The 14381-nt window shown below is 39.6% G+C and overlaps 1 long non-coding RNA gene across 1 annotated transcript in view; it reads left to right on the forward strand.

Moving 5' to 3' along the window:
• The window catches only part of LOC110360711 (uncharacterized), a 150603-nt gene extending 136445 nt beyond the window's left edge, over positions 1-14158 (forward strand). The window contains exons 3-4 of the long non-coding RNA XR_010473439.1: positions 7108-7195; positions 11483-14158. This is a non-coding gene — a long non-coding RNA (uncharacterized LOC110360711). The remainder of the gene's footprint in view (positions 1-7107; positions 7196-11482) is intronic.
• The last annotated feature ends 223 nt before the right edge of the window (positions 14159-14381 follow it).

Consider the following 14381-nt stretch of genomic DNA (forward strand, 5'->3'; position numbering starts at 1 on the left):
CTGAAGTAAGTCTCCCCCAAAATAAGCTTAGTGAAGATGTCAGGTCCTCAATACCAGCTGTTTTGCTCTGCAGATCTGTTCCCACTGGAGCGTAAAAACAGGCAGTATTCAGACCAACTAGAAAAAAATTAATGCTTTATGTCTAGTTTGCACAAATAACCACCAATGTGAAGCTTCGTCCAAGCTACCCTCATCTTTCAAGTTTGCCAAACCCATCCTGCAGTTTCACAACATGTTTTCTCATGAGATTTCCCATGTCTGTGTTTTTGGGCAGAAATACCCTCAGATTTGTAGGGTCTCTTTTTTGGTTCTGATTCTGGCTGAAGCCCAGGAATATGTAAGGAATACAAAATGAGGAGGAAAACTCAATTAGGATGAAACCTCACAGAGGTTAAAACCATTCATATACAGGTTAGAACTGTGTCCTTGCAGATTCCTTTACAGAAGTGCAGTGACTTGAAAGAAAATTAGGCATAGATCTTTAATTTTCATCCCTGGTACACTGTCAATTTGAACACCAGCTGTAAGTTGTATGGGCATTTATTGCTATTAAGGATGGCTTGTGCATTGCATATTGACTCTCTGCATCTCTGCAATGTACTCTATACCACAGCTTAGAATAACCATGAGATCTTTCTGCTGGGCTTGTTTAAGCTCTTTGTAAACTCCATGTGGTTTTAATTAACAGAACAATGCAGCTGAACCAGTGCAGAATACACATAAAGAATATTGCAGACAGATTGAGAGGTGTTTATGTTTGTAGCATTTTTACTTATTTTCTCTTCCCTTACTGTTTCTGTTTCTTATTTCATTTGCTTTTATTGTGTTGTCATTTTGTTTAGTCCCAGAGGTAACTCTTTGGGTGCCTTAATATGTTCAGCATCCTATAGCAGAGATATATGCTTTCACTCCAAGCAGACACAGAGTTTTTATAGACAGGTGTAATGTATTAAACTGCTATGATCCAATTCTCCCTGAATGCAATGAGAAATACTCACTGCCATCTCTGCAGCAGCTGCTCTGACCTGCTGTCTGGAGAAGATTGTCCTGATGTATCAAATAAATTTGGTATCTTGGAACACTAGTCACCCAAGCTGAATGCCTAAAATGTGGCCACGTGTCTATCTCTTGTGTATCTTGTTAGTGGTTCTGGGCACAGAGAAAACATTTTCTGAAGATGTATCATTAACTCATGGCCTGCCCTATGTGTAAATGTCACTGGTGGATCATCCCATGTATTGAATCTGCTTTCTTTATCAAAGATATTATCTCTGGCCCAGCCTACACTTTGCTGTAATTACACTCAAGCATAAGAGTTTTTCTCACGACCTTTGTTTTGGAATTAAGGCATTGGAAAGACCTCAGCATTTCTCAAATATTGTTACCAAATCAAGCCAGAAAAGGGACCACAACTACAGATGAGAGGTTGCAGAATAATAGTCCATGTTGACCAAGCAAACAGGAAACCCTGAAATACAAATATAGTATTATTAAAATCAGATTAGATGAGAAGACTTTTCACCTAGAGGATTCATTATATGTTCTCTTTAGTTTAACTACATTTCCATAGCTGTCATCCAAAAAATTGAACTAATATATTGGTGTGCTGATAAGTAAAGGCATTTTTGTCTAAAGAGGAGTTTAGATCTCCCCTTAAACAAGATGCCCAAGAGGGAAGCTCAAAAAGATCACATCAGTACTCAAGTGCTAAGTTGGACACACTCACTTGGTTAAAGAAGAAATAAAAATACAAGATTTCTCTTACTGACACAATATGTTTTTTTAAGACTAGGTCTTTCGAAAATAAAGCAATGGATTTAGATAGTTGTGCAGATATATTAAGACAGCTTCCCAGTTGCCAAAAAATTAGGGTGGTTAATACTGCTCAAATAGCTAGATAAATTTTAAAAAAATCAAAATAAATGAGGAATCACAAGATTTTTTTGCCAGATTCATCAGTTTAAGCTTTCTGGAGTTTTCTGTCCATTCTCTTCTACCGCAAAGTACCTGGAAGGTTTAGTGTCTTCTCTATGCTTTTCTGACTGTCATCTGCTGTACCAAACAAATTGCGATATTTCATGTCAGGACTCCCTCTCAAAAAACTGCCTGGTCTGCTCTCAGGACAAGCTTACTTATGTTGTTTTCTTGGTATTTCTTACTTTTTGACAACATTTGGCATATTGTCCAAATGGGAATTTGTCCCTGGGCACTAAGAATGACCCCTGGATGTTTGTGGAAATTGTGAAAATGTGGTGCCACCATTAGTGCCACCAGCCTCTGTTCCCCATCTGATGACAGTGGTGCAGAGCTCTGTGCCATACACCTCTGATGGTCCTTCTGGTATAGTTTGCAAAATCTGATTTCAGCTTTTTCCCTGTTCAAACAAGAATTCAAATACTTATTTGCACAGCTACGCTCTTTATCTCATTATTCTAATATTCAGCCACTTCAGGGCTGATGCCATGGCAGTGGTGCCTGGCTGTATCAGGCCATAATAGATGTTTGCACATGGACAGGCACACAGCTCAATGGTCACAGAACCTTTTCCATTTCCCAAGATGAGGTCTAAAGGTTCCCCCAGAGCAGTGTCACATCTGTCTTCAAGGCTACCGTAATACAAACGGTAGTCTTTCGAGGAGAGAGAAAGGTCCATCCCAGAAGAGGAAAAAAGTGACTTCAAAATGAAGAGAAGCAACAAACTTCTGGCAAGAACTAGAAAAACATTTGAGGAAAATAAATGCCTCTTCCTACATGAACTCATGATCTCAACAGCCAGCAATAATATTTTTGAAATATACTTTAGAAGAATCTTTTCTGTTTAAAGGAAATAATTAAGTTGGAAAATTTTGGCAAAATGAGAGTGTCTGAACCAAAACATTTTTAGCATATCATATTAATGGAAAAAATCACAACTCAAACGTTTTCAACAGTAAAAATGCGTTATGTTTGTCTGGAAAACCACAGCAGTCTCTTTTTCTGTCTTTCTGCTTTTTGGAGGCACATTAAGATGTCTTTCTAGATCAAAAATACTTCCATCTGTTTATTCCTTTTCAGACAAAAATTGTTCACTCTAATGTTTTCATGTTTCTTCAGAGAACAACACTAATTGGCTTCCAACACAAGAAAATATCTCTCTAGAAGAAAATAAATAGTGGCTGCTGTTCCTTTACATTCATTTTATGTTTCTTAGTTACATCTGCACAGTGGATGACTTTGATTCTTTTTTTTTTTTTTGAGAAAGAGTATGATTCCTGCCTAATTTTTAAAATTTATTCATTATTGCTTGAAGAAGATAAGAAACAAATAGAAGTAGTTGCAAAGATTTGATTCAAGTAGCCATATCACATTTTAATTCCTTTACTTTGAAACAAATAAGTTTTGTAATGTTTCCTCTGGGTTCTCCAGGCTTAGTTCTCTTCACTGGTCACAAGACAATTTTTGTGATGCAAAAACTGAACATGGAGCAGACTGAATGGCTCCCACAAATAGACAATAAGAAAATGGAAGTTCAAATGTGTAGCAAGGTTTTTTATATTTTTTAAACATTTACCTTGGACAACTCAATGGTGTGTTGCAGAGCAGGTGTTGGCTGAAATAGTAGCTCAGAAGAAGTGATCTAGCTCCCAAATTTTTATTAGAAACACTTGATTTGTGGATGACATCCTACCATTTTTGTGGTGAAACCCCAAATAATTACTCTCAGAGGGGTTTGTCTTTCAATTTGTGACAGAGGTTTAATCTACCCTATAAAGTGCTGTTCTGAAATGCTACTGTAGTGTCCAGAGACCTTCATAGTTGTGTCAGCTCAGCCTGGTCTCTACATAGACTGATGGTCTTCAAAATAGGCACAAGAGCATACAATCTTGGCATTCCCAAGAGCTAGAACCTTTCTCTATCCAGTTTCCTATTTGGATAATGGAATAGTAATAATAATAATACTTTTTCTACACATCTTTTTGTCCATCTTTTCCATTTAGACCCTTGGTGGCCAAACAGTGGCTTGTGGTCTCAGATCACTCTGCTCAGTTGTGGATCCCTTCTAAGGTTACATGTCACAAATAGCAGAAAGATTCCTTCAGCATGATGGTGACTGACAGACCTGATTTCTAACTGTGGCATGATACTGTGTATGATTTTCAGCCCCTGTGATGCATTCTGCACTCATCAGCAGACAAATGGGACTTGAGGTATAAGGAAGTAAAGGACCTTCTTTATCTGTCTATTCTGTGTGGTATCAAACCATCAGGTGGCATAAACTAGAGTGGCTCTGACAAAATCACTGACTTTTGTCACATTAGGCTCAGTGAATCTCTGCTGGTTTGCGTTTGCCCAAAATGTGGGCTGCTTTTGTAAAACTGCTTACTTCAGAGAAACTTATAAATTCCTGAGTCTTTCACATTTATAAGAGCACACTTAAAAGGAAGTGAAAAGGAGAGATCAAGCTACTTCTAAAATCCCCACATATCTAAATCACCCTGAATTTTGGCGGATATTTGAGCCTGTACTGTTGAATTCTGAAATTTGGGTACCGCTCTATTTTGCGAACTGATATGGAAGTGTCTTTGCCCCTGAGAATTGTCACCAGGCTTTTCTCTAGGCAGGACCAGGCTGAAATCAGTTCTGGTTTTGTACAGGAATGCTGAGCCTATCTAAACAAGGGCATTTCTAAACGACAAGATCACACTAGTTCATTTAATCTCTGAGAACGGTCAATGACATTTGCAGTAAAGAAAAATGAAAAATTACAGCCACGTCACCAATTATTCCAATCAGAATAAAATTAAAAGTTTTGTCACTGTTTGTGCTCTGGGGTATAAGTTTTTCAGAGGAAGTACTTATTCCTGAACTCAGTTGGTGTTCACTTCATATCCTGAAGGACAAAGTTTGATAACACTTTTAATTGTATCCCAGCTGTTATAACTGCACCTATCCAATCCTTTTATCTCTGCCATGACATTTTCATACCTCATTATTCCTTCAGAGCATCTCAGATGATTTTCCTGCTCCAGGTTCATAGCCATACAGAAGCCTTGTGACCAGCTGAGTTATTGGATAGCACACCAGAAAGCCTGTTCGTCATTTCTCTAGAGGAAAAATTGCTTTGTGACTAAGGAATGGGGTTGCTATTAGATTTGATCTTCAGTTCAGTAAAGTATCAGAAATACCATGAAGTGCATTAGATACTCTGCTACTGTTAATGGTTTATATAGAGCAAATAACAGGAAAAAACTCCAAGTGAACCAGAATTTTTTAATTACATGCACAGAAATTACCAACATCTTTGAGCATCAGAAGCACTAAGACAATGAGAATTTCTCAGCATATCTTCCTTAAAAAAAAAACAAAAAACAAAAAAACACAAAAAAAACCCCAACAAAACAAAACACAACAGAAAAAATCAGAACGAACAAACAACAAAACCTCTGTTGGGCCTTTATAATTTTGAAGACAATAGTGAAAATGAAGAGAGATGTAAATCAAATGAGGAACACTTGGGATATCCTTAGGAAATAATCTTAATTACTTGGAACAAATCCTCAGGCACACACTGCACGCTGGGTGATTAAGATAGGCAGGTGTGATTACTGTTGAAGAAGTGGATCAGCAAATGGTTGTTTCACAGGTCAGTCTGAAAAGACTGAAAAAAAAAAGCTTCAAAAATTATGTCACAGAGCAGAAAAGTAGTATCACTATTGCAGTACTACTAAGTTCAGGCAATTCTGTTCAAGTCAGATAAGCAACAGGCTACATCATGCAAATAATTTGGAGGGAGTTAAAAATGAGCCATCCGAAATGATGAGGTGATTCATGTACAATGAAAGTTAAGAGAAAATATTTAAAGAGATATAGACCTTTGAAGACCATGAGCTCAAAGAGAGGTAAGGAAGGGTTTTGTGAAATGTACCTGGAAATAGTTTGAAACAAATTAATAAAAGTAAAGAGAAACAAATATAGGACAAGACTTTAAATGCTCCTGACAGTACAACATTTGACATTACATTAGCCTCTTCAGGCTACTGAGAATAGCAGCACCATCTGAATATTTTATGATAAACTTAGTCAAAGAAGAATAATTAATAGAGACTAAAAGGCTAAACAAGCTGCATAACTACAATCAAAATAACATTTTGATATTTTAGGAAAAATTCTCATCTGACTTGACAATTTTTTTTTAGGAAAAAGGCTGTTCACGTTATTCCTCCTAGCTTAGAGAAAGGTTTTTCACACAACATTGTAAGTTCTTTAAAGGCCACATCAAGGCAGTGTAAGAGCTGGGGAAAAAGACTTGTGGTCTCCCATGTGGGGCCCCACATCTGGATTCCATTGTGCTTCTGTTTCTTTAGAGCTCTGCCAAAGTACATGAACTCTGTCTCTGCGTAAAGTACTGAGAGATCCTTGGATGATTCCTCTTGATATGTATGAAGAAGATGTAAATGATTCAGGAGGCTGAGTCTCACCAGGCTCTTGAAGAAATTTGACACCTGTGCAACGTGTTCTGTTTTCTCAATGTTCATTCAGTTCCTGCATAGTAGATTTGATGGCCAAGCAAAGCTCGTGAAGCCTGACCTCTACCTGGTGGTTACTCTTTGACAGAGTATATTGCCTTTGTGAACAGGTTTTATCAAGACGTGGCTGAAGGATGCTCTGGCTACCTAAAGTTCACTGATGATCCATCGAACTGTGTGTCAGTGAAGGTTTCCTCCGGCCTTTCACAGGGAGCTGACTGCAAACTGGAGAATTAGAAGCATGGGAAAAACATGAGTGCAGGTTTCGGCCAGTATTAGAAGTAAGAGGCTCTTAGAGGCTGTATTTGTTAGAGAAAGATCCTCAGTAGGAGGAAACGAGAGAAGGTACTATAAGATCAATGACTAACAATAGCTTGATATTCAGTATGAAACAAACTTTTTCAGCATTTCCATTTTGAGACCATTTACTTGATGATTCTACAACCATACTTAAGCTGTTAAAAAGAGTAGAAATAAATGCTGTATCTCACAGTGCTACATGAGCTGGATCTGTTGAGTGAGCACTAGTGTCTTTTTAAAACTTTTTTCTGCCTTCTTTGATATTCCTCTTGTTGATATAATTTTGTTGACTGTATTACAGGGAGAGCAAGGGTGTCAACTGAGATCACTTTGCACAGTGCTGTACAGAAGAGGAACATCATTAGAAATCACATCCTAGCTAAATAAAGGTGAGTAAAAGACAGAAATCTTGGTCCTGTTCACAGTTTGGCAGGGATACCACGAAAATCAAGCTCCAGTACATTCACTAACTTTTATAGAGAAACTTGACATAGTTAAATGTCAGCTTCTCAGGCCCGTAGGAACCCACATCCTGAGTATGCTCATGTCACTCTGCTGTGGGGATAGCCACACAAGCCATCTGCACACAGTTGGGCTGGGAAGTATTTTAGGTTCCTTACTGTCAATATGGCTTTCTGTCACTTGTAATGCACACTGGTAACGTAGGTCTTCACATTGTGTATGACCAAAGCTAGTCAGGCTTTCCACCCATTCTGTTATTATATCACTGGGCTTCCTTAGAAGGAGGACACGTTACCTTCAGAGCAAGAGCAAACATAAATTGGAGTGAAAGCATGCCAAAGAAACCTGTGAGTGAAGAGGAAGTGAGGAGAGGAAGGAAATAAATTGAGCTAGATGGCAGCTAGGGTTTGGAAAGGCAGAAAGAGCAATGTCATCTTCACAGTGCTCACTTGGACATCAGCAAAAAGTGGATGGCCAGAGCAGCACTGGGCAGGGGAGAGGTGTGGAATTCAAGCAGTCTCTGAAGCATAGTAATGAATTGTTAGGATTCCCTGATGCAAATTCATTTGTTATACACACAAAATGTAAAACCATAGAAATATGTGCCTTCCTCTCTTTACCCCAGTAGGTTTTTAATGTGTGAGTTCTCATCAATAGTCACTTCTTTGTCAAATAGAAGGGTGAGACACCTTTACTGTATAACATTTGTGTTGCTGTCCTAAATCAGCGATTCTCCTTGCAGTCATCTAGCCCATTTGTATGTAAAGCACAGCTGTACTTTGAGGAAATAATGAATCTGAGAAGTTCCCTCATGCTAGGCCAACACAGCATACTCTGTTCCTGTGCCTTTGGATCATACTGTCATTTCTCACTTGAGGAATTAGACATGGAGGTTAACGAATACCTTTCCTCCTCATTCAAATCCTGGTACAGCAGAGTAATTAAGGAGAAAATAGGAAGGCTGCACCCAGGGTAGCGTGTTTAATCACCAGTATCTGCAGATGTAGCCATATATTCCTAACTACTGAAAAATACAGCTTCACATAGCTTTGTGGTTGTTGCTTCCCTAGAGGTAACCTGGTGCCAAGATGACTTCCTAAAGGAAATGTCCTGGTTGTCCCACAACGTTGAGCTGAATGTGAATCTGACTGGGTGATACTCTACAGTTCATATTGAGAGGATGTCAATCAAAATTAGAAGAGTCCTTTTGTCCTTAAAATACGTGTGTCTCTGCCTTAACTGTCTAATCTGTGCTCCCATGTATCTCCTGAATGTCCAATAGTGGTTTCATTTGCATAACCTATAATGTGGTAGCACTCAAAGGTTGTATCTGCAATTGTTCAGTTTTAAACACTAGTGAAGTAGACAGCAAGGTCTCTTCTCTAGTGCTCTTCTACTCTACAGCCCTAGTTGATGGGACAAGAAGAGAAAGTGACACCTGTGTGACAGAGAATAGTAGGTAAAGGGAAAAAAGTAGGAGGAAAATTATTAGATCAAGAGCCGAAAACACTAAAGGGAGGCTTCTGGAAGGAGCTAAAGTGATAGAGCTTTTCAGTGGTAGACAATGAGAAAATAATAAGTTTAATTGTCCACTTTTCATAATCTCAGTCAACTTAATGAAACTGGAGTGGATGACTTCTGAAACATCAGTCTTGATGACTGATTTATCTGAATAAAACTCAGTTGCCCCCCGCCAGGTGGGGCAGTGCGACAACTATGAGCATGCTACCATAGTTCACAGTACATGCAAATGTGTCGTTGTGGAAGACAAACACACAGTTCAGGCAAAAGTCTCTGCTGCATGTTTTCCCATCCTTTGTGGTGTTTGAGGTGTCAAAAGACGTTTCATTGTCTTTAGAAGAATCTGCTCCACTGAATTTATGACAGCGTGTCTCATTGCTTTCCTCGAGAAGGAGACCTTGTTGGAAATATTCCAGAAGCAGGGAGACTGACCTAAAGGGAAAACAGATTTTGTCACTAGAGATCAGCTATATCTCAAGTTGAGTTTGCTGCTATTATAAACGGCTTGAGATTTATGCAAGCCAACAGTGCAAACAGCTGCTCCTTGCTATTTCAAATGACTGCTACAAGTTTTATTGTTCCTAGGCATGTAAGCACAGTGCTGTGAAAAATATTAGTGTTTAAATCCTGGACTGCCTAGATGACTCAGATAAGGCACATTACTGCTTCGGAGTCTTCTTATTGTCTATCTTATATCTGATATCTGTTGGAGGGACAACAGAGCAGGGCAGAAGCAATCCAGGAGGCTCCTGGAATGCACTGATGATACGTTTCTTCTCCAGCTGACAGAGGAGCCAATGAGGAGAGGTGCTATACTGGACCTTATTCTCACCAGCAAGGAGGGACTGGTGGGGATGTGAAGTTCAAGGGTAGCTTTGGCTGCAGTAACTATGAAATAGTGACATCAAGGGCCTTCTGTCAGCAAGGAGGGTACATATCAAGCTCACTACCTTGGACTTCAAGAGAGCAGACTTTGGCCTCTTCAGGGATCTGCTTGGCAGATTACCATGGGTTAAAGCCCTGGAGGGAAGAGAGGCCAGAGAAAGCTGGTTAATATTCACGGATCACCTCCTCCAAACCCACGAGCGGTGCATCTCAACAAAGAAGAAGTCAGGGAAAACATCAGGAGGCCTGCGTGGGTGAACAAGGAGATGCTGGACAAACTCAAACACAAAAAGGGAGCCTATAGTGCAGAAGCAAGGACAGGAAGCCTGGAAGGAAGACAGAAAAGTTGTCTGAGCAGCCAGGGATCAGGTTAGAAAAGCTAAAGTCCTAATATGGTTCTATGATTCTGTGATGTTTTCAACCAGGTGGCTAGCAGCTCTTCTTCCACCCTGTAAAAAGCAGGGGCATATGTGCACCTGTAGCGAGCAATTCAGCAACCACAGCATGCTGGCTTTGCCATGCTCTTGTTTTTGATGCTGCTGCAGTTGTTATCATGGCAATTCCTGACAACTCTGTTCAAAGGATCCATCTGAGATGCCTCCATTGTAGTAAAACCATCTATATCATGAGTGAATTGCACAAACATGAGGTTACCATATTGGGATCCACTTTGGGTAATGACCACTTTGAGTCAGTATTGCATTGCTGGACTGTTCATTGAAATTACTTTGCCTGACCCATGGATTTCTCTACACAACAAACATCTCACAACAAGGTGTGTAGTAAGGGGCACAGGAATCACCAAATTTTGGTGAAGAGTAAGTATGAGTAGCAGGTTTGCCCAGAGATAATATACTACATTTGGCATCTCCTCATGGCCACCATGGCAGGCAAGATTCTGAGTAAGGCGAACTTTAAGTCTCTTCAAGTATTTTTCAGTGTGTTTTATTTTTATGTAGTTATGGAACAGCACTGGGCAGACTGTGCTACCATGTCACTTGGGGCTGAGTCACTCTGCTACCTGGTCAGAGGTGCTGGAGTCAGTCGCTGCCTGCTGTAACCTTGGGAGAACTAACAAACGTGTCAGGAGAAGAGCTGGAAGTCATGGCAGCACTAAGTGTCTCTCAGGAGGTGCACACTGGTGTGCCAGTCATTACTCCCAGCTGGGAGGTCCTGAGGCACAAGGACCATGCTCCAAACTACCCAGCAAAGAGTTCAGCAGCATACAAAGCTGAGCATGTGGGAGCATAATTTCTCCCTGAGCCTCATTCTGTTAAAGTTTCAACACAAAGGGTATACACTTGGTAAATTATCTCATCTCGGTGAGTGTGAGGACTGAGGGACTCCCAGGGGTGCAAAAGAAGGAGGTTCTGTACCCTGCTCAGCTATGGGCTTCTCTTGGCTTTGCCATTGTCTTGCTCTCTGCTCCAGAGTGCTTTCTGCTCTCTCTCCTTGATGAGAGAAGGGTAAAAATTGCTCCTTAGCAAGTGAAGTGTGTGCTGACTACAGCTGAATGACACCTCTTTTGCCCTTTCCAGGACTGTGTGCAAGACAGTCAGCTAAGGACACACATTGGCAGTAATTCATCCATATTTTTATTATGTTTGGGTTTGGATTTAATCTCCTCCTGCAGAGTTTTTGTGGCAAACAGCATACGGTGCTGTAGTACCTCACAACCCACCTGCTGCACTAGCTGCCTGGCAAAACTGCTGCTGCTACTGCTGTCAGACACAGTAGTTTTGCCCTTTAGTGTTAGATTGTGTAAAAAAACCTGACAGGCTGTCACCCAACAGCTGGTCTTTTCACAGGTGCCAGAAAATCAGCCTTCAGAAGGATCCTCATCTCCATCAAGGATTTTGTAATAAACAACTGTTTAAAGCAACAAGACCTGAAAGGGAAAGACCTCTAGCAACAGGGTGAATACGCAGGAGCCTCTGCTTTCCATCACTTTGCATGTCAGTGGTAACCAATTTAAATCAAATTCATTAATCCTGCTTGCTGCTGCAGAATTAAAATCCCCACAATGAAATTGCATATTTACCCATGCCTTAACTTGAAATAATCAGAGTGCACAACAGAACTACTCTCGATTACTTTGTCTTATCACATCCTTAATTAGTGTTATGCAAATTTAGTGGGTAACATTTAGACTCCAGGACACAGAAGCGCAGAATGAAGCACAGGATCAGCCTCCAAGGATTTGTAGCACTATGTGTAAACTCATTGACCCTGGACAAGTCAGCCACATAGCAGGTATCTTTAAATACAATATGGATACTTATTTACACCAGAGCAGAGTAATGAGGAGTTAATCCTATGTTACATCCTGCTCTGATAATTGCTGAATGAAAAATCCTAGATAGTGTTATTTCAAATTCTGATAAATATTTCTCTGTCAGGCAACAAAAATGGGAGATACAGACCTTAATCTCCTAACCCATCAGTGACTAATGAATTTGAACGTCCACAATTTCAAGTCTATCAGAAGATGTGGTTTACAGAAGGTCCTGAGGATCTCTTTGCTGAAAAATTCAGCCTTTCTTGTAAAAAAACTTTCCATCTTTTAACTTCCAGAACATTTTCTTTTCATGTTTAATACAAGTTTCCAGGTAGAGCACTTTTGCAGTTCTCTCAGTCTGTCCTATGAACAGAGGTGACCAGTCAGAGGAAGACTCCACTTGAACTTTCATATGAGGCCCAACTTCAAATTTGCATCTATATTGCGATATATGAATGCCTTTGCTTCGGAGCAGTTTTATCACTGTCACAGAAGGTGTCATTATTGCCTATAGCAATGACTGCTTCCCTCAGCAACATATATGACAATGTGTCTCAGTGATTTGCTTTGAGAATGAGGTTTGGATTTTGAAAACCAAAATCAATTTATGCTCTCTTGCATACTCCCAGATTATGAGAGCGTTGTTATGAGATCACCCATATGACTTAGGAAACAGATCATTAGAGTAATTCACTAGATATGGTTATGCCCAAGTTAATTCACTTTTCAGCCATGTAATAAGATCCCACAGGGTCATTACTTCTTTGCTACATCATCAAAAATAATGAGATTCATTTTTCTCAGTTTATGTGGAAATAGACATTGTCTCTTATCATCCTCAGCTGAGTGAAACTGGCAACTGCAGAAGTTCCTTTCTTGAGGTTTTCTGAGGTGAAAAATCATTATATAAAATGTGAGACTTGATGCATTACAAGAGGTTCAGATTGTCTTTCCCTGACAGTTGAAGCCTTTATCACTAGCAGGATGTGTAGATGGATGAACAACTGTGATGATAAGGTTTTTTTAATATAGATTATTTCTGAAATTAAAAATATATTTGTCAGATTCATTAATAAGAGAAAAACAGGACACAAAAAGTTATGCTAAGATGAAAATTGATTGCCAACACATGTAGTATAAATCAGTATATTTTGCTTATGTGGTTGACAAACACTGTCTTAAAACATCAAGGGAAGGCAGAGAGATTCTAAATTGCTTGAAGGGTCTATCAGTTTAGCAAGAGGATAAGCTAGGCTCTTGGTAATGATGTATGTGTGAATGGTACATGTGGCTTCACCCATGGAAAGTCTCCCTATTTCAGCAGACATCCTGTTGTTTAATAGATTCCACACTGTATTTGGCATATAGTTGAACAAAGACCTTTTTCATGACCATTTTAGGGACTTTGTCTACATAGTCAATTAACTGGCCTCTCCTCTGTTATCTGCCCTCCCAATTGGTATGTTCATGTGAAAAGATGGACCTGAAATGCTCTCCTTGATTGTCACACCTCGGCATGTAATGACATGTTGGGAATTACAGGGAGAGAGGAACCATGCTTCCTATGGTAGCCTTTTACTTCTGATACATATGCAGCTAGCCAAAGACTTACTTGGAACGTGGTCTGCACTGAGGATGAGAGAATCTCCATGTATTTCACCTTATGCAGATACACAGGGCAACTTTTCAGTTGAAAACATGATTTTCCCTGCTATATTCTGTGCAGCAGGCTCAGAATAACACTTGTTAAACTTGTACCAGTTCATTGCTAGCAAGCATCAAGCTTATAGCAACCTTAAAATCTTCTAACATTTACCTGGATACTTTGTCAGGCTCCAATCAGTACTCCAGTGTTGCTGTTTCCTGCTGCTTTGGACAAGGTTTTGAGAGTATTTTATAATAATCTTATTGCATTTCAAATTTGTTTTGCATTTCCTCTCATAAACAGTGTCTAGTGTTGAACCCTGGCATCGCCAGTGCCTTCTTGGTTTTGTACCTAATGCGTGACTGTCATGGTGCAGTTAGTAACTTCTTAGCTCCTTTCCAGCAGCATGTACTGTTCCTCTCTTTGAAGTTGCCTAAATTATATTAGTCCAGCTACTGTGTGATTATTTTATTTACCAGTACTGATCAGCTGATTTATTGGAAATGGAAGAACTGAAAAATGCTGACATTTACAGTTAAATAAAATGTCTGTTAAGAACTATTTTTGTTATTACATCATCTCTTTTTATACCATTTCATTCTGCTCAGGACTGTGTTCAGGAACCTACGATTCAGCACAAAGTTGTATAGAGCCTCACACAAGTATTTATGTTGAAGAAGCATCCTGGAATTCCTGACACTGACAAGACAGAGAGGGATGATCCCCGTAAAGAAAAGAAAGAAAATCTCTCAGTTTACATAATCAGAGAGGAATGGGGCAAGGT

Source organism: Columba livia, chromosome 6, assembly GCF_036013475.1.
Source record: "Columba livia isolate bColLiv1 breed racing homer chromosome 6, bColLiv1.pat.W.v2, whole genome shotgun sequence".
Classification (NCBI taxonomy): Eukaryota; Metazoa; Chordata; class Aves; order Columbiformes; family Columbidae; genus Columba; species Columba livia.